The 27,372-nt window shown below is 40.0% G+C and overlaps 1 protein-coding gene across 2 annotated transcripts in view; it reads left to right on the top strand.

Annotated features, from left to right (window-relative positions):
* The first annotated feature begins 266 nt into the window (after positions 1 to 266).
* TMEM248 (transmembrane protein 248) overlaps positions 267 to 27,372 on the top strand; it is a 42,877-nt gene continuing 15,771 nt past the window's right edge. The window contains exon 1 of one of the 2 annotated variants that reach the window (XM_058569487.1): positions 267 to 530. The gene's annotated coding sequence lies outside the window, so the exon portion shown is untranslated. Of the gene's footprint in view, positions 531 to 3,281; positions 3,442 to 27,372 lie in introns of those variants that run through there. The other variant, XM_058569488.1, reaches the window with a different exon arrangement.

Here is a 27,372-nt window from a genome sequence, read left to right as displayed (position 1 = left end):
TCTTGTACATAATGCATACAGACACACACAGATCTGCACCACGCACGCACAGTTACCACAGTCCCACTCTCATAACACCACGCTCACATAGATACAAATCGTACGTCACACACTCCATGCCTGTACGCACACAGCCCAGATACTCACACGCAAGGCCTCTGCGTGACCCAACCAGGAGGCGTGGTCTCCGGCGCCCGCGGCTGAGGAATCTTGTCCCGGCCGCGCCGCCGTCGGACGCCAGGTGTCGGAGGTCACGGCAGCGTTGGCGGTGGCGTTTTTTTCCTACCCGGAAACCACGGCTCCTGGATCCCGAGAGGAGCCCGTGTCGCGGCGCCGTGAGACAGACTGGCGTCTAGTCCTCGCGGCGGTCCCGCGGAGCCGGACGCTGCCCCCGGCGCGCTGGGGAGGATGCTGCCGAGCGGCCCCGGGCCCGCCGCGCGCCGCCGCCAGTGAGCTCTGAGCGGCCGCGGGCGTCCGCCGCGCAGCTGGCCCGGCCGGGCCCGGGGCGCGCCGCTGCCCACCGGGGCGGGGTGAGCCGGGCGGGCGGGCTGGGGTCGGTGCTCAGCCGGGAGGGGGCCGCGCTGGTCGGGGGCGGCCCTTTCGTCGGGTTTCTTAACCGCTTCTCGGCGCCGCGGCCCCCGCCTCATCTGCCGGGGGGAGGGGGTCGCCCCGCCTTAGCCCGGGTTTGGCCTGCGCTGGTGGCCTCGGTCTGGTCACCCGCCAACGCGGTTTGTCTACCCGCATCCCCGGATCACAGGTTCCCTGCCCGCCCCGAGATGGCGGGACTACCAGCATATGGAGCTGAGGCCTGGATAATTTGGATTTGGCACGAGGAACGTTTTGGTAGTTTGCCACTTTTGGCTTTGGGTGGTGTTTACGTTACTTTTCCGTTTGCAAATTATACACAGCTCAGAAAGAAGATGGGAGGGAGAGACACTCACGCATGTGCAAAAACTTGAAATAGCGGTCTGTTTTATGTGTCAAGCTTGGTAAATATCCAGAGATGGGGTGGATTATTATTTTTACTCATATTTTAATGAAGTAAATTAAGGAGTAGCTTCAGGGTAATCCCGAGGCGTGTAGTTCTAGTTCCCTTGATAGGCACCATCAGGAATAAACTAGGCCTGTTGTGCTGTTTTAAATTGTGTGAACACCCCGTAACCGATGGACAGCTGGTGAGGGGGGCCTTTGTTGGAGAATCCAATGTCTGTAGTTGAGTTCTCAGCTAGTAGATTACAGCCCTCCCTGAGTGATGAATGATGAGCTGCTTTGCAGCCTGTTAAAGCAGGAGAGATTGTGGCTCCTCCTGAATTGCTAGCTACTTTCCTGCCTCAAAGGTGAGCTGCTATGGGAGGTAGTGGGAGGAAAAACTCCAAGGTGCTGACGTATATTTGATACACTGCTTCGTCCCTATAGCACTCTTTTTGGTCAGCTTGGGGTCAGCTTTTGTATCTCATCTGTAGATGAGTGCTCCATCAGTGCTTGAACGGTGAGAGCACCTTCCTGCTTCCTCATTTCGCTTAAGGATGCGGAAAGAAAGTAGATCTGTTGTGTAACTAGGGTATAGTTCATGACTCCAAGCGTATTTACTCTCTAGGAATAAGGAGGCAGTGTGTTGACTTCCTAGTAAAAGTACAGGGAGAACTTCTCTGGCCTAATTGAGGTAGACTGGAGTCAGAGCTGCCATGTGCATCTGGGTACTGAGCTCACCAAATGCTGATTGAGCACACCTTCTCTATTTGGACTGTAGCTGCAGCTGCTGCAGGGAAGAGAGACAGATCTAAGTTCAAATATAGTTTCTGCCCTCAGGGAACTTACTTAAAGAAAGCGGTAGGCCATAAAATGTGGCAGGATTTAATTGCCATGTGGAGATAGCAACTATTAGGGATTTCGTTATGGTTGGGATCAGAAAAAGCTTCTAAAGGAAGTTAGTTTTGAGGTGCACCTCGAAGGATCAGGATTTGAGTTATTCAGAATTAGCTGGGAAATGAAAAAGCTAGGGCCAGCTGGTGGAACGGCAGCCAGACTAGGTAGGTGGGCAGTAGGTACCTAGAAGTATTGACAGAGGCAGCCGGTTAAGGGTTCAATGCTTTGCTAGGACGGAAAAGCATATGCTACCCAGTTTGGCTTCTGGTAGATTTCTGGGTTCCAAAGGATTGTTTGCATTTGATGAGTTTGTCTTGTTCTGTTAAGCAGCCAGTGACGTAAAGCAGTGCTTAACTTATTTTAAGGACATTGAAGAAGAATCTGATTGTAATTCTGTGTGGTATTAACAATCAGGAAATTAAATGTGGTGTCCGCAAGTTGTTTCAGTGTCTCTGTTTAGTTCGCAGGAGCACAGCTCTAGTACTCTCTCTGCCTCTCTGGCTATAGCCAAGTGATAAATGGCAAGCTCTTTAGCCATCTCCTGAGTGTTTTCGATGACATCTAGTTCACTTCACAGAGAAGCTGTTTGTTTCTCTTACCCAATATTGTTGAAGAACCTTTGAAGTGGTTCAAACAGGATGCCATGTAATTGCTCTGGAACATTGTGACTAGTCTCAGGACCTCACTAGCTTTAACCTTAGCCTTTCTTTAAACATGCTTAGGACTGCACCATCTTAACTTTTTAATGCTTTTTGACTCTTCTTCCCTCTCTACCCACTTCTCTATCTCCTTCTTGTTATAGACAAGCATCTGAAAAAGGGTGGTCCTGACAGGGGACACAGCCTGTCATAGTACAGGGGATGGCAGATCTGTGGGATGTTTTTGCCAATATTAACATCCCACAGAATGTAATTGCCATGTAAGAGGCCTTTAAAATTGTAAATTTTCTTTTACTACCATGTTCCCATTAAAATGAAAAACAGGAAATGAAGGAAAGATAGGGTTTTTAGCAAATTGAATTTCCATTTAGGATTTATTTTGATAACTTGGAAATCCTTAAGTTATCTTTCCACACATACAGATGGAGTAAATTTGATAAGAGGTCTGTAGCTCTCTTTCTGTGTATGATTACATAGCTAAGTGTAGTCTTGGTGACTACACGATAACCTTTGGTGATGATAGTCTGCAAAGTACTATTTGCTAGTTGGACTTTTGTGCTGTTTGGTTAAAAGTGCTGTTTTCAAAACATCTCCCAGTCTTTACGTTGAGTTTGGATGTAATAATATAATTTTATATTGAGCTTTTCGTGTTCATTTAATCTTGTCATTGCTCATAATTTGTTTTCTTAAATATCTGTTAATTAACCCCAAATCATTAAATTTTAATATGAGGATACTTTTAATTTGTTTTTTAAGATGTCAGCAATTAAAAATACTAAAGAACAAAGAGAGAAATTGTCTTCAATTTCGGGACTGTGATGAATTTATTTTTTAAAAAAGACAGGGGGCATGTTGGAAGTTACCGTGATTTTATATCATGACTTTCAAAATGGAGCAATGCATTCGTTAATTATAAGTGAGTAGAAATACAGCTTAAGTCTGAATTTTGGAGATAAGTCTGGTTACAGACATGTAATTATATCAGCCCATGGTGTTCTTTCCTTTTTTGTCTTTATTCAAGTACTGAAGGTGCCTAAAATGCATGTTTAGCAACTAAAACTTGATGCTTTCTGTTGTAATTTCTCTTTTGATCATTTAAACTTGTTGAGTTATTGTGAAAGTCTTTTCTGCGCTATAATTTGTATTAGATTAAGAAACAAGAAACCATTGGCAGAAGATTCCACTCATGTTTTCTTTATTCTCTAATTGATGAGAGTGCTGAGATAGGAGTTGCCTTGCTAAAGAGATGGAAAATAAGTTAACCATTTTAAACTTCAAAAAAATTGATCCTAATTGTGCTTTTATTGAAGTCAATGACTAAAATACACTTTATATATCTGTGGCATGTGAATTTTTTTTTTTTTCAACTTAGCATTTGACTTGAAACCTACTTATCAACCCTGGTATTGTGATTGATGGCACAGCTTTTGGGGTCAGATGAATTAAGTCAGAGTCTGTCTCTGCCACTTATTTGCTGTAAAACCTTGTACAAATTACTTAACCTCTTCGACTCATTTTCCTCTTCTGTAAAATGAGGATAGTAATATCTACCTAGCAGTGTTGTGAGGATTAAAAAATAATGTATGTAAAGCACTTGGCATGGTGCCTGGCACAGGGCACATTTTAAGTGGTAGCTGTTAAAAATGATACCCTCACTCTCTCCTTAGACCTTTGTAATCTGGTTTCTGCCTTCACATCACGCTAATGAAAGGGGTTTCCCTTATATCACTATCAATGTCTTAATTGCAAAATTGTATGCATACTTTTCCGTTTTTATCTCATTTGATGGGACTGACTCTTTGTTCAAACCCATAACATTTTTGGGAGGCAGTAGAATGCTTAATGGTTAATGCTTGGGCTCTGGAGGCTGACTGGTTGAATCTAGGTTCACTTACTAGTGTATGACCTTGGGCAAGTGAGCTAACTCGCTTGTGCCTTAATTTCCTCGTTTGTAAAATACAGATGTTGTGAGGATCATAAAATATGTGCAGAACTCTTAGAACAGTGCGCCTCTCTCACAAAAAGTTGGCGGTAATGTTAGCTGTTACTGTTAAACCACTTCTCAGTGCCAGGCACTGCCCCAGGGACGGGAGTGCAGAAACAATGTGATAGCGGTGAGAGAGAGCAGGAGCAGGCTGCATTTGGAGTGCACTTAGGCTGAAGAAGGCGGTGTCAGTGGGGATGGAGTGAGAGCTGCTTGTGAGAGAGATTTAAGATGTGGGAACGACAGGACTGGTAACTGTTTGGTTGTAGGAGAGTGAGAGAGTCAAGAATGGCTGGTAGGGGTCACTGGGTAGATGGCTGTCTTTCATTATGAGGAGGAGCTCATTTGGCGCCTTCTGATAGGTTTTAGCCTTGTTGGTTCAAGGTGCTTGTGGTCATCTAAGTAGAGAGCTCCAGTGGGCGCATGTGAGGATCTGGAGTGAGGAGATATGTAAAACTGACAGGAAGCTATGAATGAGCGTGTCCGCCTTCAGCAGAGGCCCAGCAAGAACTCAGGGGGAACACCGACTTTTGAAGAAGAGTGAGAAGGAAGGGGTGGCCAGAGAAGTGAAGGGAAAGCCAGGAGGGGGAGATCCTGGAAGCCCGAAGACGGTGTGACCCTCAGTGTCAAATGCTGCGTGGAGGTGAGGTAAGGGCTGAAACTCAGACTTTGGCTTTAGCATCTGAGACCTTACTGGAGACCTTAAAGTTTTCCTTTGTCTTCCTTGCTACTCATTTGCCTCTCTGAGGGTCTGTTCTGTCTACACTCACTGCTTCATGGTGGGGGAAGGAGGGGGGTGTCTCCTCAGTGCTCCGCGTAGCTGGGTACTTGAGATTGCACAGGGTTTCTTTGATACCAGCATGTGTCCTCATCTCTGCTAAGTCTTAGATAATCTGGCACCGCATCCATTAATGTTCTTTGTTAGGCTCAGGGTTTGCAACCCCCGGTCTTAAATCCCTTTGAATATCTCAAACATTGCAGGATATTTGAGAAATGCTACTTTAATTTTTACCTTCAAAATGGGCCTCTCTCACATCAAGGTGAGTTCCGGCCATTCTGTCTCAGCACAAGACCAGTGTGTTTCCTGAGGTGGGCATGTAGAGCAGGCTTGCTCTCATCCTCCCCTCTTTCTCATGCTCCCTGTGGCATTCCCCCCACAGCCCCCCAACTCTTAGTCTCCTCAAAACTTTGAAAAGGGCATGACTTTATAGGAGAGCTTTAAGGAATCTTCCATTCAGCCTAAGGTCAAAAATCTAGCTTAAGATGAATGGTGATTTTGTTCATGTGAAGTGAACTTTTTGGTCTGGGTCCCAGGTAGTGGTTTAGTGTATCTTAAATGAAAATAAGTTAGGAACTATTTAGGAGGTATTATCTGGGAATATGGAATCCCTGTCTTGTCCAAAGATTCTAGTTTTAAACTTGGACAAGTAGCCATGTGGTATAAAGAACGTGGGCTTTGGAGAGAGAGAGAATCGCTGTGAAAGGACTCATGTATCTGGCATAATGAATGTTAATTTACTTCCTTTCTAATAAAATATTATAATTGATTTGCAAAATTACATATTTCTGCCCTCACTGGTCCCTTGGGAGACCCTCCTCTTTTACTGGCTCCTTTCTCTGCTTACAAGTGTGTTTCCTCACTTCTTTTGACCCCACTGTCTCTTGTCCCCTGTGTTTGATCTTGTGGTGTTCACCTATTGCCTCAGTCTCCTCATCCTATCCTTATCTCCTTACCATTTGATTTCTCCCCTGCCAGAGTATGGTTTCAGAGGTTGCCAGTGAGCTTGCCGGGTAGAGGATTGTGGAAGCTCAATTTCACCTGCATACTTTTTAAAGCACAGAGAAGCTCAGAGGTCTTTCTTTTCTTACTCGTAATACTTGTTCAGGGCCTGGCCTGGTGGTATAGTGGTTAAGTGCACGTGCTGCGCTTCGGCAGCCCAGGGTTTGCAGGTTCGGATCCCGGGCGCGCACCGACGCACTGCTTATCAAGCCATGCTGTGGTGGCGTCCCATATAAAGTGGAGGAAGATGGACATGGATGTTAGTCCAGGGCCAGTCTCCCTCAGCATAAAGAGGAGGATTAGCATCGGATGTTAGCTCAGGGCTAGTCTTCCTCACCAAAAAAAAAAACCAAAACCACAACAAAGAAACAAACAAACAAACAAAAAATACTTATTCACTTCTCAGCAACATTTGGCCGATACCTCTTCCTTCTTGAATCTCTTCTCTTGTGCCTTGCCAGGCACCTCACCATCCTGGGCACCCTTTTGGCTCATGGTCATGTCCTCCACTGGCCTCCTAACCTCTGCCCTAATGGAGGGTCCCATGCTCCCTCTGGAGAATCTCTGTGTACCACCTGCCCCAAGAACATGCAGTACCGGCTTGTCTGGAGGAGCCTAGTCTAAATGCTCTTTCTGGGGCCGGCCCCGTGGCCTTGCGGTTAAGTTTGGACTGTTCCGCTTTGGCGGCCTGGGTTTGGTTCCCAGGCATGGACCTGCACCACTCGTTGGCGGCCATGCTGTGGTGGTGACCCACTTGCAAAATAGAGGAAGATTGGCACAGATGTTAGCTCAGGGCGAACCTTCCTCAGCAAATTAAATAAATAAATTAATTAATAAAATAAAATAAATAAATTGCTCTATCTCATTTTATTCTTGGTTTCTCACAGATCCCTGTAACTACAAATCAGTGCAAGTTAAGCTTTGCCTTTCTTTAGCGCCAGGACCATCCCCGTCTTAGCAGATCATCCTGTTTTCTATTTTTTTTTTTTTTTCTGGGTTGCTTTAAGAAATCTCTCTTAAATTCTGTTTTTCTCCTATTTATTGCCTTTATTAATGAAGACAATGGAAATAAGATTTAATGAAGTTTTACTTTGGCCATGAGACTTGCAGGATCAAATGAAATGGAGATTATTTATATTTATAAATTTTATTGTGAGAGATTATTACAAAGGAAATACATATTCATGATGGAAATTAAAAAAAAAAAACAAACAAAGATATGTGTAATCTCACAAGCTAGAGATCACCACCACTGTTTACATTTGAGTGTATGTTGTCTTTTTTTCCCATGTGGCTGCTTGAGTATGCAGACACACTCTTTCATACTTAAAAAGTGTGAAATAGCCTTATTCTGTGTATGTTATTTTAGATCCTTTTTTTTATTATATATGTTTCAGGTGTACAGTGTTATAATTTGACATCTGTATACATTACAAAGTGATAACGTCCAAAAGTCCAGATACCATCCATCACCCTATAATTGATCCCCTTCACAACCATTTTGCTCACCTCCTAACCCCGCTGCTCTCTGGTACCCACCAGTCTGTTCTCTGTATGTATGAGTTTGTTTTTGTTTTGTTTTTTTGTTTGTTTTAGATTCCACATATGAGTGAAATTATACAGTATTTGTCTTTCTCCTTCTGACTTATTTCACTTAGCATAATACCCTCAAGGTCCATCCATGTTGTTGCAAATGGCAAGATTTCATTCATTTTTATGGCTGAGTAGTATTCCGTTGTGTATGTTTACCACATCTTCTTTATTCAGTCATTCATCAATGCACAACTTAGGTTATTTCTGTATCTCGGCTATTATAAATAATGGTGCATTGAACGTAGGGGTGCATATATCTTTTCAAATTAGAGTTTTCGTATTCTTCAGATAATTACCCAGATGTGGAATAGCTAGATCATATGGTAGTTCTATTTTTAATTTTTTGAGAAATTTCCGTGCTGTTTTCCACAATGTCTGCACCAATTTACATTCCCAACAACAGTGTCTGAGGGTGCCGTTTTCTTCACGTCCTCTCCAACACTTGTTATTTATCTTTTTGATGATGGCCATACTAACAGGTCTGAAGTGATATCTCATTGTGATTTTAATTTGCATTTCCCTAATAATTAGTGATATTGAACATCTTTTTATGTGCCTGTTGGCCATCTGTATGTCCTCTTTGGAAAAATGTCTATTCACATCCTCTGCCCACTTTTTAATCGAGCTGTTTGGTTATTTTATTGTTGTTGAGTTATATGAGTTCTTTTAATATATTTTGGATATTAACCCCTTATTGGATATATGACTTGCAAATATGTTCTCTCATTCACTAGGTTGCCTTTTTTGTTTTGATGCTGGTTTCCTTCAGTGTGCAGAAGCTTTTTAGTTTGATGTAGTCCCATTTGTTTATTTTTGTTTTTGTTTCCTTTGACTTTGGAGTCAGATCCACAAAAACATCATTAAGACCAAGTCAAGGAGGCTACTGCCCATGTTTTCTTCTAGGAATTTTATGGTTTCAGGTCGTACATTCAAGTCTTTGATCCATTTTTTAGTTAATTTTTGTGTATGGTGTAAGATAGTGGTTTACTTTAATTCTTTTTCATGTGGCTCTCCAGTTTTCCCAACACCATGTATGAAAAGACTTTCCTTTCTCCATTGTATATTCTAGGCTTCTTTGTTGAAAAATCGCTGTCCGTAAATGCGTGGGTTTATTTCTAGGCTCTCAGTTCTGTTCCATTGATCTGTGTGTCTGTTTTTCTGCCAGTACCATGCTATTTTGATTACTATTGCTTTGTGTAGTATACTTTGAAATCTGGACATGTGATACCTCCAGCTTTGTTTCTTTTTTCTCAGGATTGCTTAGGCTATTCAGGGTCTTGTTATTCCATATAAATTTTAGGATTCTTTGTTTCTTTGTGGTGTCCTTACCTGGTTTTGGTCTCAGGGTAATGTTGGTCTCATAAAGTGAGTTAGGAAGTGTCCTTTCCTCCTCAGTTTTTTGGAAAAGTTTGAGAAGGATAGGTATTAAATCTTCTTTGAATGTTTGGTAAAATTCACCAGAGCGCCGTCTGGTCCCAGACTTTTGTTTTTGGGGAGGTTTTTGATTATTGTTTCAATCTCCTTACTAATGATGAGTCTGTTCAGATTCTCTGTTTCTTCTTAATTCAGATTTGGAAGGTTGTATGATTCTAAGAATTTATCCATTTCTTAGGTTATCCAATTTGTTGGCATATGGCTTTTCATAGTATTCTCTTATTTTTTGTATTTCTGTGGTATCCACTGTAATTTCTCCTCTTTCATTCCTGATTTTATTTATTTGAGCCTTATTTCTTTTTGTCTTAGTGAGTCTAGCTAAAGATTTGTCAATTTTGTTTATCTTTTCAAAGAGCCAGCTCTTAGTTTTCATTGATCTTTTCTGTTACCCTTTTAGTCTCTATTTTGTTTATTTCTGCTCTGGTTTTTTTTTTGATGGAGATTGGCCCTGCACTAACATCTGTTGACAATCTTCTTCTTTTCCTTTTTTCTCCCCAAAGCCCCAGGACATAGTTTTGTATCATAGGTTACAAAATGATCATAGGTGTAGAGTTTTAGCTTTTCTATATGGGACCCTGCCTCAGCATGGCTTGATGAGCGGTGAGTGGGTCCGCACCCAGGATCTGAACTGGCGAACCCCAGGCCGCTGAAGTGGAATGCACGAACTTAACTGCTAAGCCACCCGGGCGGCCCAGCTCTATTTTTTTATTATTATTATTTCCTTCCTTCTACGGACTTTGGGCTTTGTCCTTCTTTTTCTAGTTCCTTTAGATGTAATATCAGATTGTTTGAGATTTTTCTTGTTTCTTGAGGTAGGCCTGTATTTCTATAAGCTTCTGTCTTGTGTTTTCATTTTCATGTGTCTCCACGTATTTTTTGATTTCTCCTTTGATTTCTTCGTTGATCCAATAGTCGTTCAGTAGAATGTTGTTTAATCTCCACATATTTGTGACTTTTCCAGCTTTCTTCTTGTAGTTGATTTATTTCATACTGTTGTGGTTGGAAAAGATGCTCGATATAATTTTAATCTTTTTAAGTTTATTGAGATTTGTTTTGTTTCCGGTCTGTTTTTGAGAGTGTTCCATGTGCACTTGAGAAGAAAGTGTATTCTGCAGCTTGTGGGTGGAATGTTCTATATATATCTAAGTCCTTCTGGTCCAGTGTTTCATTTAAGGCCAGTGTTTCCATGTTGACTTTTTGTCTGCATGATTTATCTGTTGATGTAAATAGGGGTAATAAAGACCCCTACTATTATTGTGTTGCTGTCAATTTCTCCCTGTAGGTCGGTTAATAGTTGCTCTATATACTTTGTTGATCCTACTTTAGGTGCATATATATTAATAAATATTATGTTTTCTTGATAGATTTACCCCTTTATCATTATATAATGTTCATCTTTGTCTCTTGTTATCTTTTTTGGCTTGAAGTCTATTTTGTCTACTGTAAGTTTGGTTACATCAGCTTTCTTTTGGTTGCCATTTGCAACCAAGGGAGTATCAGTTTCCATCCCTTCACTTTGAGCCTGTGTTTGTCTTTAGAGCTAAGATGGGTCTCCTGGAGGCAGCATATTGTTGGGTGTTTTGCGTGTGTGTGTGTGTGTGTGTGTGTGTGTGTGTGTGTGAGGAAGGTTAGCCCTGAGCTAACATCTGTTGCCAATCCTCCTCTTTTTGCTGAGGAAGACTGGTCCTGGGCTAACATCCGTGCCCATCTTTCTCTACTTTATATGGGATGCCACCACAGCATGGCTTGACAAGCAGTGTGTCGGCGCATGCCCAAGATCCAAACCTGCAAGCCCTGGGCTGCCGCAGCTGAGCATGCACACTTAACCGATATGCCTGCCACCAGGCTGGCCCCGGGTCTTGTTTTTTTTTTTTTTTTTTTGTGGGGAAGATCAGCCCTGAGCTAACATCTGTGCTAATCCTCCTCTTTTTGCTGAGGAAGACCGGCTCTGAGCTAACATCTATTGCCAATCCTCCTCCTTTTTTTCCCTCCAAAGCCCCAGTAGATAGTTGTATGTCATAGTTGTACATCCTTCTAGTTGCTGTACGTGGGACGCGGCCTCAGTATGGCTGGAGAAGCGGTGCAGCGGTGCGCGCCTGAGATCTAAACCCGGGCCGCCAGTAGCGGAGCACGCGCACTTAACCGCTAAGCCACGGGACCGGCCCTGGGTCTTGTTTTTTAATCCATCCAGCCTCTCTGTCTTTTGATTGGTGAATTCAATCAAATTCACAATGAATTATAATTTTACCCTAATTTACATTTAGAGTGGTTATTGATATACGAGGACTTAATACTGCCATTTTATCTTTTTTCTCTTTGCTCTATGTTTCCGTTATTTCTTTTTCCTTGTGTTTCTATCTGCCATTTTGGTTTGGTGGTTTTCTGTGATATATTTCTCAGTTTCCTCTTTTTTTATGTTTCGTGACTCTGCTCTGAATTTTTGTTTTGTGGTTCCTATGAGGTTTGTATAAAAGGTCATAGATGAGATAGTCCTTTTTCTGCTGATAGCATCTTATCTTCGTTTTCCTATGCAGGTTTCATCCTTTTTCTCTTCCCCTTTTTTTGTTGTCACAAATTATCCATTTTTGTATTGTGTTTGTTACCAAATTGAAATGGTTATTTTTATTGTCTCCTTTCCCTTTATCCTTTATGTTATGTGTTTACTAACCTATTCTGATGATATAGAGTTGCGGTTTTCTGATTCTGTTTATCACCTTGCTCAAAACTTGGTACAACTTTGCCTTTTTCTGTCAGGTAGGAGAACTCCTTTCAACATTTCTTGTAAGGCAGGTCTAGTGGTGATGAACTCCCCCAGCTTTTGTTTGTCTGGGAAAACCTTTATTTCTCCTTCATATGTGAAAGATAACTTTGCTGGATAGAGTATTCTTGGCTGACAGTTTTTATCTTTCAGTATTTGAATATATCATTCCACTCTTTCCTGGCCTGTAGAGTTTTCTGCTGAGAAATCTGCTTATAGCTTAATGTGGTTTCCCTTGTAGGTTATAGTCCCCCCCCCAGATTCCTTTAATAATCTTTCTTTGTCATTGACTTTTAAGGGTTTTATTATCATGTGTCTTGGAGAAAATATTTTGGCATTGAGATAATTGAGTGTTCTGTTAACTTCAAGAATTTGTATGTCCAGTTCCTTCCCCAGATTTGCGGAATTTTCAGCTACAATTTCTTTAAGTAAAGTCTCTGCTCCTTTTTCTCTCCCTTCTTCTGGGATACTCATTATCCTTACGTTGCCTTTTCTAATGGAGTCAGATAATTCTCATAGAATTTTTATATTTTTAAAAAATCTTAGTTTTCTCTCCTCTTCTATCTGCATCATTTCTAGGTTTCTGTCTTTGAGCTTGGTAATTCTCTCTTCCATGTGGTCTTTTCTATTTCACTGCTCTCTAATGCATTCTTCATCTCATTTACTGAGTTCTTTAGCTCCAGATTTTCTGTTTGGTTCTTTTTTAGAGTGTCAGTCTTTTTGCTAAAGTATTCCTTCTGTTCACTGATTTTATTTCTGAGCTCATCGAACTGCCTTTCTTGTAGCTCGTTGATTGTCTTCATGATAGGTATTTTGAATTATTTATCAATTAGATCACAGTCTTTTATGACTTTATTTTTGGTTCCTGGAGAATTGTTTTTTTTGTTTTTGTGATATTGTGTAACTGTGGCTTTTTGTGATGCTTGCTAAGTTAGTCCTCTGCTCGTGCATTTGTTGTAGCAAACGCTTTTTTTCTTTAGGTATAGCTTTGTTTTGATTCCAACTTCTCAACTGTTTAGAGATTAGAGACCTTTCTTTTGTTTTTCAGTAGGTGGCTCTATAGTGCTAGTTTTTGGTTTCTCTTACCTGAGCTTTCTCTGGCTGTATTTGGGGATCTCCACATTTTAACTTCCACTGCTTCTATTTGGGATGTCATTGGTATTCTTGTCATCACTCTCTGTGCTTCTGGGGGTCACTGATGCGTTACTGTTGCCAGTGTCACTGCGGTTGCCGGCTTGGCTTCACTGCTGGGGGTACAGAGATGGCTGACGCATCCACTGCATCTGGGATCACCGGGGTTGGAAGCTGTGCTGCCATGGTAGGGAGGAGAAGGGTGGGGAGGGAGTCGGATTCACAGGGCATCACCTCTGCTGTTGCTTGTTACTTTGTGGTCACAGGCACTGCTGTGGCTGGGATGTTGAAGTTCTGGTGTGCCTCTGCTGCTGCTACCAGGCTGTGAGCCATGGCTGGAGGCCTGGGATCACGTGGCTCTGCTGCTGTTCCGCTCCCCAGGGCTGCAGATGCCACTGAGGCTGGCTGGCCAGAGTTGCACACATGCATTTGCTGCTGCCCACTTGGTTCTCTGAGGCTAGAGGTGGCTGGCTCAGGTGCTGTGGCCAAGGATTCAGGATCCCAGGCACTGCCTTTACTGTTCCCCCATTTAGCCTCCTCTTTGTTCTCCAATCCACCTACCTTTGTATGTACCGATGTTTGGATCTCTCCGGTGTCCTGGTGTGTTGAGCATTGTAGCCTTTGTTGGGTTATGGATGTTTTAGTTGCTGTAGATTGAAGGGAAGAGATAAAGGTATCCTCTCATGCTGCCATGATGATGACATCACTCTGGGATTGTTTTCTTAATTTCTCTTTCTGATTGGTATACGGAAACATTATTGATTTTTGTGTGTTGATTTTGTATCGTTTGACTTTACTGAATTCATTTATTGGTTCTAATAGTTTTTTGATGGAGTCTTTAGGGTTTCCTGTAGATAAGATCACGTCATCTATAAATAGTGACAGTTTTACTTCTTCTTTTCTGATCTGGATGCCTTTTATTGCTTTGCCTTGCCTAATTGCTGTGGCTAGACTTCCAATACTATGTTGAATAAAAGTGGTGAGAGTGGGTATCCTTGTCTTGTTCCTGATCTTAGAGGAAGAGCTTTTAGCTTTTCCCCATTGAGTATGATGTTAGCTGCAGGTTTGTCATATGTAGTCTTTATTATGTTGAGGTACATTCCCTCTGTACCCACTTTGTTGAGAGCTTTTTATCATAAATGGATATTGAATTTTATCAAATACTTTTTCTGCATCTCTTGAGATTGTCATATGATTCTTAGACTTCATTTTGTTAATGTGGGGTGTATCACGTTGATTGATTTGCAGATGTTGAACCATCCTTGCATCCCTGGAATAAACTCTACTTGATTGTGGTGTATGATCTTTTTAATGTATAGTTGAATTTGGTTTGCTAATGTTTTGCAGGGGATTTTTGCATCAAGGTTCATCAAGGATATTGGCGTGTAATTTTTTTTTGTGATTGTCTTGTCTGGTTTTGGTATCAGGGTAATATCAGCCTCATAAAATGTATTTGAAACGTTCTCTCCTGGTAAGTTTTTTGGAAGAGTTTGAGAAAGATAGGTATTAAATTATTGAATTTTTGGTAGAATTCATCAGTGAACCCATCTAGTTCTAGACTTTTGTTTGTTGGGAGTAGATGCTGTGTGTTTTTTTTTTTTTTTTTTTTATTGATATTTTAATGGTTTCTAACATTGTGAAATTTTGGGTTGTACATTTTTGTTTGTCCATCACCCCATATATGACTCCCTTCACCCCTTGTGCCCACCCCCCACCCCCACTTCCCGGGTAACCACAGTCCAGCTTTCTCTGTCCATGTGTTGGTTTATATTCCACATATGAGTGAGATCATACAGTGTTTGTCTTTCTCTTTCTGGCTTATTTCACTTAACATAATACGCTCCAGGCCCATCCATGTTGTTGCAAATGGGACGATTTTGTCTTTTTTTATGGCTGAGTAGTATTCCATTGTATATATATACCACATTTTCTTAATCCAATCGTCAGTCGAGGGACACTTAGGTTGCTTCCACTTCTTGGCTATGGTGAATAATGCTGCAATGAACACAGGGGTGCATAAGCCTCTTTGGATTGTTGATTTCAGGTGCGTTGGATAGATTCCCAGTAGTGGGATGGCTGGATCATAGGGCATATCTATTTTTAATTCTTTGAGGAATCTCCATACCGTTTTCCATAGAGGCTGCACCAATTTGCATTCCCACCAGCTGTGTATGAGGGTTCCTGTTTCTCCACATCCTCTCCAACATTTGTTGTTTTTTGTCTTGGTGATTATAGCCATTCTAACGGGCGTGAGGTGGTATCTTAGTGTTGTTTTGATTTGCATTTCCCTGATGATTAGTGATGTTGAGCATCTTTTCATGTGCCTATTGGCCATCTGTATATCTTCCTTGGAGAAGTGTCTGTTCATTTCCTCTGCCCGTTTTTTGATCGGGTTGTTTGTTTTTTTGTTGTTCAATTGTGTGAGTTCTTTATATATTATGGAGATCAACCCCTTGTCAGATGTATGTTTTGCAAATATTCTCTCCCAGCTGGTTGGTTGTTTGTTCATCTTGATTCTGGTTTCATTTGTCTTATAAAAGCTCTTTAGTCTGATAAAGTCCCATTTGTTTATTTTTTCTTTAGTTTCCCTAGTCTGGGTAGGCATGTCATCCGAAAAGATTCCTTTAAACCCAATGTCAAATAGTGTGTTGCCTATATTTTCTTCTATGAGTTTTATAGTTTCAGGTCTCACCTTCAGGTCTTTGATCCATTTTGAGTTAACTTTTGTGAATGGCGATAGCACATGGTCCACTTTCATTCTTTTGCATGTGGCTGTCCAGTTTTCCCAACACCATTTATTGAAGAGACTTTCCTTTCTCCATTGCATGTCCTTAGTACCTTTGTCGAAAATTAGCTGTCCGTATATGTGTGGTTTTATTTCTGGGCTTTCAATTCTGTTCCATTGATCTGTGTGTCTGTTTTTGTACCAGTACCATGCTGTTTTGATTACTATTGCTTTGTAGTATGTTTTGAAGTCAGGAATTGTGATGCCTCCTGCTTTGTTCTTTTTCTTTAGGATTTCTTTAGCTATTCGGGGTCTTTTGTTGCCCCATATAAATTTTAGTATTCTTTTTTCTATTTCTGTGAAGAATGTCATTGGGATTCTGATTGGGATTGCATTGAATCTGTAGATTGCTTTAGGTAATATAGACATTTTAACTATGTTTATTCTTCCAATCCACGTGCATGGGATATCTTTCCATTTCTTTATGTCATCGTAGATTTCCCTCAATAATGTCTTGTAGTTCTCATTGTATAGGTCCTTCACCTCCTTGGTAAGATTTATTCCTAGGTATTTTATTCTTTTTGATGCAATTGTAAATGGTATTATCTTTTTGAGCTCTCTTTCTGTTAGTTCATTATTAGCATATAGAAATGCAACTGATTTTTGTAGATTGATTTTGTACCCTGCAACTTTGCTGTAGTTGTTGATTGTTTCTAACAGTTTTCCAACAGATTCTTTAGGGTTTTCTATATGTACAATCATGTCATCTGCAAATAGTGAGAGTTTCACTTCTTCGTTACCTATTTGGATTCCTTTTATTCCTTTTTCTTGCCTAATTGCTCTGGCCAAAACCTCCAGTACTATGTTGAACAGGAGTGGTGAGAGTGGGCAGCCCTGCCTCGTTCCTGTTCTCAGAGGAATGGCTTTCAGTCTTTCCCCGTTGAGTATGATGTTAGCTGTGGGTTTGTCATATATGGCCTTTATTATGTTGAGGTACTTTCCTTCTATTCCCATTTTATTGAGAGATTTTATCATAAATGGATGTTGTATCTTGTCAAATGCCTTCTCTGCGTCTATTGAGACGATCATGTGGTTTTTATTCTTTGTTTTGTTGATGTGATGTATCACGTTGATTGATTTGCGGATGTTGAACCATCCCTGCGTCTCTGGTATAAATCCCACTTGATCATGGTGTATGATCTTTTTTTTTTTTTTTTTTTTGTGAGGAGACCAGCCCTGAGCTAACATCCGCCAATCCTCCTCTTTTTTTTTTTTTTGCTGAGGAAGACGGCCCTGGGCTAACATCGGTGCCCATCTTCCTCCACTTTATATGGGACGCCGCCACAGCATGGCTTACCAAGCAGTGCGTCGGTGCGCGCCCGGGATCCGAACCAGCGAACCCCGGGCCGCCGCAGCGGAGCGCGCGCACTTAACCGCTTGCGCCACCTGGCCGGCCCCTGTATGATCTTTTTAATATATTGTTGTATTCGGTTTGCCAATATTTTGTTGAGGATTTTTGCATCAATGTTCATCAGCGATATTGGCCTGTAATTTTCTTTCTTTGTATTGTCTTTGTCTGGTTTTGGTATCAGGGTGATGTTGGCCTCATAGAATGATTCAGGAAGTATTCCATCTTCCTCTATTTTTTGGAATAGTTTGAGGAGGATGGGTATTAAATCTTCTTTGAATGTTTGGTAAAATTCACTGGAGAAGCCATCTGGTCCTGGACTTTTATTTTTTGGGAGGTTTTTGATTACTATTTCAATCTCTTTACTTGTGATTGGTCTATTCAGATTCTCCATTTCTTCTTGGTTCAATTTTGGGAGGTTGTATAAGTCTAAGAATTTATCCATTTCTTCTAGATTGTCCAATTTGTTGGCATATAATTTCTCATAGTATTCTGTTATAATCCTCTGTATTTCCATGGTATCCGTTGTAATTTCTCCTCTTTCATTTCTAATTTTATTTACTTGAGCCTTTTCTCTTTTTTTCTTAGTTAGCCTGGCTAAGGGTTTGTCTATTTTGTTTATCTTCTCGAAGAACCAACTCTTTGTTTCATTAATCCTTTCTACTGTTTTTTTGGTCTCAATATCATTTATTTCTGCTCTGATTTTTATTATTTCTCTCCTTCTGCTGGCTTTGGGCTTTGTTTGTTCTTCTTTTTCTAGTTCTGTTAGGTGTAATTTAAGGTTGCCTATTAGGGGTTTTTCTTGTTTGTTAAGGTGGGCTTGTATCGCTATGAGTTTCCCTCTCAGGACCGCTTTTGCTGCGTCCCATATGGTTTGATATGGCATGTTATCATTTTCGTTTGTTTCCAGATAGTTTTTGATTTCTCCTTTAATTTCATCAATGATCCTTTGGTTGTTCAGTAGCATGTTGTTTAATCTCCACATTTTTGTCACTTTCCCAGTTCTTTTTTCCTGGTTCATTTCCAGTTTCATAGCCTTATGGTCTGAAAAGATGCTTGTTATGATTTCAATCTTCTTAAATTTATTGAGGCTTGCTTTGTTCCCCAACATATGGTCTATCCTAGAGAATGTTCCATGCGCGCTTGAGAAGAATGTGTAGTCAGCTGTTTTTGGGTGGAGTGCTCTGTATATGTCTGCTAGGTCCATCTCGTCCAGTTTTTCATTTAAGTCTAATATTTCTTTATTAACTTTTTGTCTGGATGATCTATCCATTGCTGTAAGTGGGGTGTTAAGATCCCCTACTATTATTGTGTTGTTGTTGATTTCTCCTTTTAGGTTTGTTAATAGTTGTTTTATGTACATTGGTGCTCCTATGTTGGGTGCATATATATTTATAAGTGATATGTCTTCTTGATGGAGTGTCCCTTTTATCATTATATATTTCCCTTCTTTGTCTTTCTTAACCTGTTTTATCTTGAAGTCTACTTTGTCTGATATGAGTATGGCAACACCTGCTTTCTTTTGTTTGCCATTAGCTTGGAGTATTGTCTTCCATCCTTTCACTCTGAGCCTGTGCTTGTCTTTAGTGCTAAGATGTGTTTCCTGAAGGCAGCATATTGTTGGGTCTTGCTTTTTAATCCATCCTGCCACTCTGTATCTTTTGATTGGAGAGTTCAATCCATTTACATTTAGGGTAATTATTGAAATATGAGGGTTGAATGTTGCTGTTTTGTCACTTATTTTCTGGTTCTTTTGCATTTCCTTTGTTTCTTGTCCCATTTGTTTTGGACTGCCAATTCAGTTTGGTTGTTCTGTCTTATGATTCTTCTAGTTTTCTCTTTGTTTATCATATGTGGTTTTAATTTGATTATTTGTTTAGTGGTTACCTTGAGGTTTGGGCGAAAAATCTTCTGTATGAGATAGTCCATTATCTGATAGCCTCCTATTTCCTTATACTAAGTCAATTCAGTCACTTTCCTCTTCCCCTTCTAAGTTGCTCTTGTTATACCTTATTCTATCTTGTGTTGTGGCTGTGTGTTTACAGTGATGAGGTTAAATTTATTTTTGGTGAATTTCTTCCTTTGATCTTTGAGTTTAGTATTTAAGTGGTTGCTAACCTATTCCGGTAAAGATCTCCTATTTCTCTGATTTTGTCTACCTACTTTTCTCCTTACTCCAAGCTTTGTGTTCCCTTTCTCTTCTTGTTTTCAGGCCTGAGGGCCTTCTTGAGTATTTCTTGTAGTGGCGGTCTCGTGGCCATGAACTCCCTTAGCTTTTGTTTATCTGGGAGAGTTACTATTTCTCCATCATATTTGAAGGATATTTTTGCTGGATAGAGTATTCTTGGCTGAAAGTTTTTGTCTTTTAGTATTTTGAATATATCATTCCAGTCTCTTCTAGCCTGAAAAGTTTCTGTTGAGAAATCCGCTGAGAGCCTGATGGGAGTTCCTTTGTACGTTATTTTTCGTTTTTGTCTAGCTGCCCTTAATATTGTTTCTTTGTCGTTGACCCTGGCTAGCCTTACCACTAGGTGTCGTGGTGAAGGCCTTTGTCTGTTAATATATATAGGCGTCCTGTTGGCTTCGCTTACTGGTATTTCCTGCTCCTTCCCCAGATTTGGGAAATTTTCAGCTATTATTTCCTTGAATAGGCTCTCTGTTCCTCTTTCCCTCTCCTCTCCCTCAGGAATACCTATAATTCTTATGTTACGTTTTCTAATAGAGTCCGATATTTCTCGGAGTCTTTCTTCATTTCTTTTTAGTCTTAGTTCTCTCTCTTCTTCCATCTGGAGTATATCTGTATTCCTATCCTCTAAAGTACTAATTCTTTCCTCCATATTGTCAGCTCTGTTCTTTAAAGATTCCAGATTCTCCTTTATCTCCTCCATTGTGTTCTTTATCTCCATCAGCACTGATAGGTTTTTCTTTATGATTTCAATCTCTTTTGTGAAGAAACTCCTAATCTCATTGAATTGTTTGTCTGTGTTGTCTCGTATTTCGTTGAGTGTTTTTATGATAGCTATTTTGAAATCTCTGTCATTTAGTTTATGGATTTCTGTGTCTTCGGGGTTGATTTCTGGGTGCTTGTCATTTTGTTTCTGGTCTGGTGATTTCATATATTTTTGCATTGTGGTTCCTGTGTTGGTTTTGATTTTCCTCATCCTGGAAGTCTCTGGTTGCAATTTCCACCTGCCGCCACTGTCTGGTGGTAAAGGGCTGTGTAGTCTAAGCCCCCTGTGCTCTGCCCCAGTTTTTCTGCTGCGATCCGCAGTTTTGTTTTGTTTTCCCCACTGCGATCCACGGGTCCAGTCCAGTTTATTCAGGTCTGCCTCGGACCGCTAGATCTGGTCGAGCTGCAGACTCCGGGTTGCGGGAAGTGGGGAGCTCTCTCTTTTGCCCTCTGGGTCCCTGACGTGGGAGGCTTCTCGTTTGCCCCTCTTTATCCGCTCTCTGGGTTGCTCAGATGTTGATGGTAGCCCTGTGGCTCCTCTGAGCCCTCTGTGCGGGAGTTTCCCACTGGCTGAGAGAGCCCGAAGAGCTACAGTTTCCCACCGAGGGCCGCCCCTCCCCCCTCTCTGGGAGCCGCGCGGACCGGATCGCTGATCTGATGGGGAGGGAGCGGAGTTCTCCTTACCTCTCCCCACTTCCTCTGGGGGCCCAGCACGTTCCGCTCTCAGATGTGCGGCAGTGTGGATCCCTCCGCTCTAGCTTTTCACTGTCTGGGTTTCCGTTGTTGGTCTGTGGCTGTTACTTTTGTTGGATCTTGTGGGGGAAGAATTCACGGGAAAGCTCACTCCGCCATGATGCTGACGTCACTCTAGATGCTGTGTTTTTAATGGCTACATTGTGTTCTTACTGGGGACATACCATACTTTCACCATTTCCTTGCTATTGTTGGATATTTAGTTTTCCAGTTTTTACTGTGTGTGTGTGTGTGTGTGTGTGTGAGGAAGATTGTCACTGAGCTAACATCTGTGCCAATCTTCCTCTATTTTTTTGTACGTGGGATGCTGCCACAGCATGGCTTGATGAGCAGTGTGTAGGTCTGCGCCCAGGATTTTAACTGGTGAACCCTGGGCTGCCAAAGTGGATCCCATGAACTTAACCACTACACCACCGGGCCAGCCTGGTTTTTACTGTTTTAGACACTCCTAGGATAACTGTCTTATTAGTTAGTTAAATCTTTGTTTTCAGCAATGAATATTTCCTCAGGTAAAGTTCTTAGAAGTAGAATCACAGAGGTAAGAGTGTGCTAGGTTTTAATGCTATTGATATGTGTCACCAAGTTGGGCTCTAAAAAGTTTGTAACAACCTTCTCCCTCCCCTTTTAACCAACTTGTGTTTCTGCTAACTTGAGGGCTGCTTGTGGTAACTCGGAGATAATCTTAGTAATGCTTTTGCTTACTTAAATTGCTACTTGATGTTTAGTGTTGTCATTGAACTAGTCTCAGAGCTCTAGGTACTGTGTTGATGGACTTTAATCACATGTTGTCACATGCTTGTGAAATTACCTTTTCACCGTGTTCTCTGTACCTTAAATCCCTAGACTTTCCAGAGAGGCAGCTTCCCAGCCCTGGTCATTTCTTTATCCTGGGGAAAGTCTCTAATTGGAGTTGGGATGAATTTAACGGGGGGGGGGGTTGAATAGTGTGCTTTTTTTCTATCCACTTTTCTTCTCATACAGAGCTTAACTTATTCTTTATTTAAAAGTGACATTTACTATTGTGAAGATTACAGAAATTTTCTTGTTTTTCTTTGCAGAGGGAATAAATTTGTTTAGCCTTTGTTAAATTCATGTTTGAAAACACTTGTGAATGGTGAAAAGGAATTTTAAGTTTGTGAAATATTTGGACTTTTAATAGTTTTATTCAAAAATCAAAAATGCTTTCCCTTTTTAAGTGAATACAATTGGCCTCCTCTGGAACTTTCTCTAATTAAACTGGCTTATGTTAACATTGTTTGCTAATTTGTGTGTATTTATGTTGAGATATATGTGTATATATAAGTGTTTACACTTTGGTGTTATATGGTTTTAGTGACTGTTAGTTTTCTATAGAAGTGAATTTAATTCAGATTTTTCTATTTTTCTAGATATTTCATAGTTGTAGTTCCAGGTGGTGAATAGTTCCTATTGATTGATTGATTGATGAAGATTAGCCCTGAGCTAGCATCCGATGCCAATCCTCCTCTTTTTGGTGAGGAAGATTGGCCCTGGGCTAACATCTGTGCCCATCTTCCTCTATTTTATATGGGATGCCACCACAGCATGGCTTGATAAGTGGTGCGTAGGTCTGTGCCCGGGATCTGAACCTGTGAACCCCGGGCTCTCAAAGTGGAGCACACAAGCTTAACCGCTAGGCCACTGGGCCGGCCCCCCATTTATTTTTATATACAATTCAGGTTATGTTCTCTTTCTCAATAAATGGAACTCTAATTTATTGTTGATATTTTTGTTTCTGAATCCATTTATTAATCTTAACTAGTGTCATGTCTAGATTTGTACTTTTTAAAAAAAAATTTAGTTTTTTTAAAACAGTTTTAGAGTCACAGCAAAATTGAGGGGAACATCTAGAGGTTTCCCATATAACACTCTGCCTCCACGCATGCGTAGCTTCCCCATTGTCAACGTCCCCCAGTAGGGTGATACATTTGTTACAGTTCATGAACCTATACCGACACCTCATTATCACCCAAAGTTCATAGTTTACATCAGGGTTCACTCTTGGTGTTCTATATTCTAGGAGTTTGGACAAATGTATAATGACATGTATTTACCATTATAGTATCATGCAGAGTGTTTTCACTGATCTAAAAATCCTCTGTGTTCTGCCTGTTCATCCCTCCCTCCCTGTTGCAAACTCTGGCAACCACTGATCTTTTTGTCTTCATGGTTTTGCCTTTTCTAGAATGTCACATAGTTGGAATCATACAGTAGGTAGCCTTTTCGGATTGATATCTTTCAGTTAGTAATATGCATTTAAAGTTCCCCCCTGCCTTTTCATGGCTTGATAGCTTGTTTGTTTTTAGTGCTGAACAATATTTCATTGTCTGGATATGCCAGTGTATCCATTCATCTACTGAAAGGTATCTTGGTTGCTTCCAAATTGTGACAATTATGAATAAAGGTGTTGTAAACATCCATGTGCAGGTTTTTTGTGGACATAAGTTTTAAACTCCTTTGGGTAAATAGCAAGGAGTGCAATTGCTGTATTGTATGGTAAGGGATTTATGTTTAGTTTTGTAAGAAACCACCAAACTGTCTTCCAAAGTGGCTGTACCATTTTGCAATCCTACCAGTAATGAATGAGAGTTCCTGTTGCTCCACATGCTTGCCACTATTTGGTATTGTCAGTGTCTGGGCTTTGGCCATTCTAATAAGTGTGTAGTGTTATCTCATTGTTGTTTCAACTTGCGTTTCCTGAAGACATATGACATTTGTTTTCTTATCGTTGAGTTTTAAGAGTTCTTTGTATATTTTGGATAACAGTCCTTTATCAGATATGTCTTTTGCAAATATTTTCTCCCAGTCTGTGCTTGTCTTCTCATTCTCTTAACAGTGTCTTTCATAGAGCAGAAATTCTTAATTTTAATGAAGTCCACCTTATCAGTTCTTTCTTTCATGGATGATGCCTTTGGTGTTATATCTAAAAAGTCAGCACCAAGCTCAAGGTCATCTAGGTTTTCTCCTATATTATCTTCTAGGAGTTTTATAGTTTTGCATTTTACATTCAAGTATGTGATCCATTTTGAGTTCATTTTTGTGAAGGGTATAAGGTCTGTGTCTAGATTCATTTTTTTGTATGTGGGTGTCCAGTAGTTCCCGCACCATTTGTTGAAAAGACTTGTCTTTGCTTGATTTTATTGCCTTTGCTCTTTTGTTGAAGATCAGTTGACTGTATTTAGGTGGGTCTATTTCTGGGCTCTCTGTTCTGTTCCATTGATCTGTTTATCTATTTTTTTGCCAATACCACAGTGTCATGATTATTGGAGCTTTATAGTAAGTCTTGAAGTCGAATAGAGTCAGTCCTCCACCTTTGTTGTTCTTCTTCAGTATTGTCTATTCTAGTTCTTTGATCTCTCCGTATAAACTTTAGAATAAGTTTGTTGATATCCACAAAATAACTTGCTGGGATTTTGATTGGGATTGTGTTGAATCTGTAGGTCAAGTTGAGAGGAACTGACATCTCGACATATTGTCTTTCTATCCATGAACATGGAATATCTCTCTGTTTATTTAGTTCTTTGATTTTGTTCATGAGGGTTTTGTAGTTTTCCTCATACAGATCCTTGTACATTACTTGTTAGATTTATATCTAGGTATTCATTTTTGGAGGTGCTAATATAAGTGGTATTGTGTTTTTAATTTCAGATTCAGCTTGTTCCTTGCTGGTATATAGGAAGGCAATTGACTTTTATATATTAGCCTTGTATCCTGTAATCTTGGTGTAATCACTTTCTAGGTTATTTTTTAGTTTATGTTTTAAGTCTGGATTCATTTGATTCATTCATTTAATGAACTTGCATTTTTAAATCACCTATATTGTGTCTAGATATTGGTTATGCAGAGGCACGTAAGACGTTCTGTCTGCCCTTAAGAGGCTTACAGCTTGGTTGGGAAGATAGACATATACACAGGCAACTGCAATAAATTGTTTCAGTCTCTGTGTGAGAAATTTGCAGAGTATAGTGGGCGCTTAAAAGTGAAAGTGGTCACTTCTCCCTGAGAGGCTGGTGGGGAGGGGCTGGGAAACATTTCATAGAGAACGTAACCGTTGAGCCGAGTCTTGACAGAGTGGGCTGAAGTAGTTGGATGTGGCTCATGAAGGTCAAGAGGATCACTGGACTGGAAAGCTTGAAGCTCTCATATTGTCTAATATGTTCTGGGAATTGCAAGCAGTTAGTCAAACCATTGAGAAGTAGATAAGACCTGGCTCATGGTGGACTGCCATTGTCAGGAGCTTGGACTTTATACCTTGGTCATTTGGAGCTCTGAGAGATTTAAACAGTAACGTGATTAGATTTGCATTTGGAAAAATCACTCTGACAGCACGTGGAGGATGGATTATTTGGTAACAGGAAGATCCAGTTGAGACTCTTAGTGATAGTCACAGAAAAAAATAATGAGAGCCTGAACTAAGGGGAGTTAACAGAGGATTATGGAAAGGAAGAGGAAGAAGTAAGAGATGTTAAAGAAATAGAATCTTTAGCTCTTAGTAATTGCTTTGATGTGAGGAGTAAGGCAGAAGTAGTCTAGGATGTTTTCCAAAGTTCTAAATTAAATGGGGAATACAGGAGAAAGAATCAGATTGAGCAGGAAAGCAGATGAGTTTGGTTTTGGACGTGTTGTGGAACATATAGGTATAGAGATATTCAGTGGGCACTTGGATATAGCAGTCTTAGGGCTGTAGAGATATGTGGAGGGCTGATACAGTGATCAGTCTGTCACCTTAACAAGAAGATAGGACCAGGTGGGTGGATCTGAGATGTATTTTTGAAAGAAAATCAACAAGATTTGCTGATGGATTAGGTTGGTGGTAGTGGTGATGACAAGTAATGCAGCTAAAGGAGTATATTGAGGGAAATTTAATTCTGAAATGCTTACATTAGAAAGGAAGAATAAAATATCTGAGATAATATTCCAACTGAAGAAGTTAGAAAAACTGAACTGAGTAAACCCAAAGAAAGCAGATGGATAAAAATAATAAAAAATATATGTAGAAATTACTGAAATAGAAAACAAAGAAATTATCTAGATGTAATCTGCAAAACCGAATACTGGTTCTTTGAAAATACTAATACAATACTGGTCTGGTAAGATTGGTTAAAAAGAGAGTAGAGAGGGCAAACGCAAAAACATTTGTAATGAAAAAGAACATAACTACAAGTAAGTTACAAATTTAACAAATCACAAAATAATACTATGGCAGAAATCTTAAAAACCAATATAAAATGGGCCATTTCCTAGAATAATATATCTTATCAAAATTGACTCAATAGAAATAGAAAATATAGACTTATAGTCATTAAAAACATGAATAAGTAGTTAAGACAACTCACCAAAATACAAAACCAAACAAAAACTTGATGGATCCAGATAGTTTTATGTTCAAGGTCTATTAAGCTTCCAAGAAATAGAAGCAAATATCTTATACACATTGTTCTAGAAAATAGATGAGTGAACACAATTAATTTTATGGTAATAGGATGAGTCAAGGAGAGTATGATAATGGCCTATAATTTTCTTATCTCATTTATGAATAGACGTGGAATTCAAATAAAATTTAGCAAACATAAATCAGCAATGTAGTTTTAAAAAATCATCATGTTAAGTTTGTCCAAGGAATGTAAATATGAGTCAAGATAAAAAATCAATTAACATAGTTCATGTTAACAGATTAAAGGAGAAAACATTCGTTGTTCAGACGTTGCAGATAAAGCATCCATTAAGATGTAACTTTATTTATGATTAAAGTCTCTTTGCAAACTTGAAATAGAAGGGTACTTCCTTAACCTGTTGAGAGATTTCTTTCAGAAACCTTCATCTTATGCTCTATTTAATAGTGAAGCATTAGAAGCATTTTCTTTAAAGCCCAGGGATGAGGCAAGGATTTCTACTATTGCCACTTATATACATCATTTCACTGAAGGTTCTAGTCAAAGTAGTAAGAAAAAGAAAAAAAAAACTTAAGTAAGAGCTGGAAAGGAAGAAACACTGTTATTGTTTGCAGTGTGACTGCCTACACAAAATCCAAGAGAAGCTAGAGACAGGATAATTAGAATTTAAAAGATTTCAGCAAACTGTCTGAAATCAAGATCGATATATAAAAGTCTGTTGCTTTTGTGTAAACTCACAACAATAGAAAATGTACTTTTTTGAAGATACTATCAGTGATAGCTGCATAGGTTAGTATTTCTTTGAATCAATCTAACAAGATAGGTAACAGAAAGTTTAAAAAACTTATTGAAAAAGAAAAGTGGACCCAATTAAGTGGAGAGAGATACCATCTTCACAGATTAGGAAACACAATATTGTA

Source organism: Diceros bicornis, chromosome 26 (assembly GCF_020826845.1).
Source record: "Diceros bicornis minor isolate mBicDic1 chromosome 26, mDicBic1.mat.cur, whole genome shotgun sequence".
Classification (NCBI taxonomy): domain Eukaryota; kingdom Metazoa; phylum Chordata; class Mammalia; order Perissodactyla; family Rhinocerotidae; genus Diceros; species Diceros bicornis.
The sequence above is the reverse complement of the archived record's forward strand: the minus strand, read 5'-3'. Positions and strand labels throughout refer to the sequence as shown.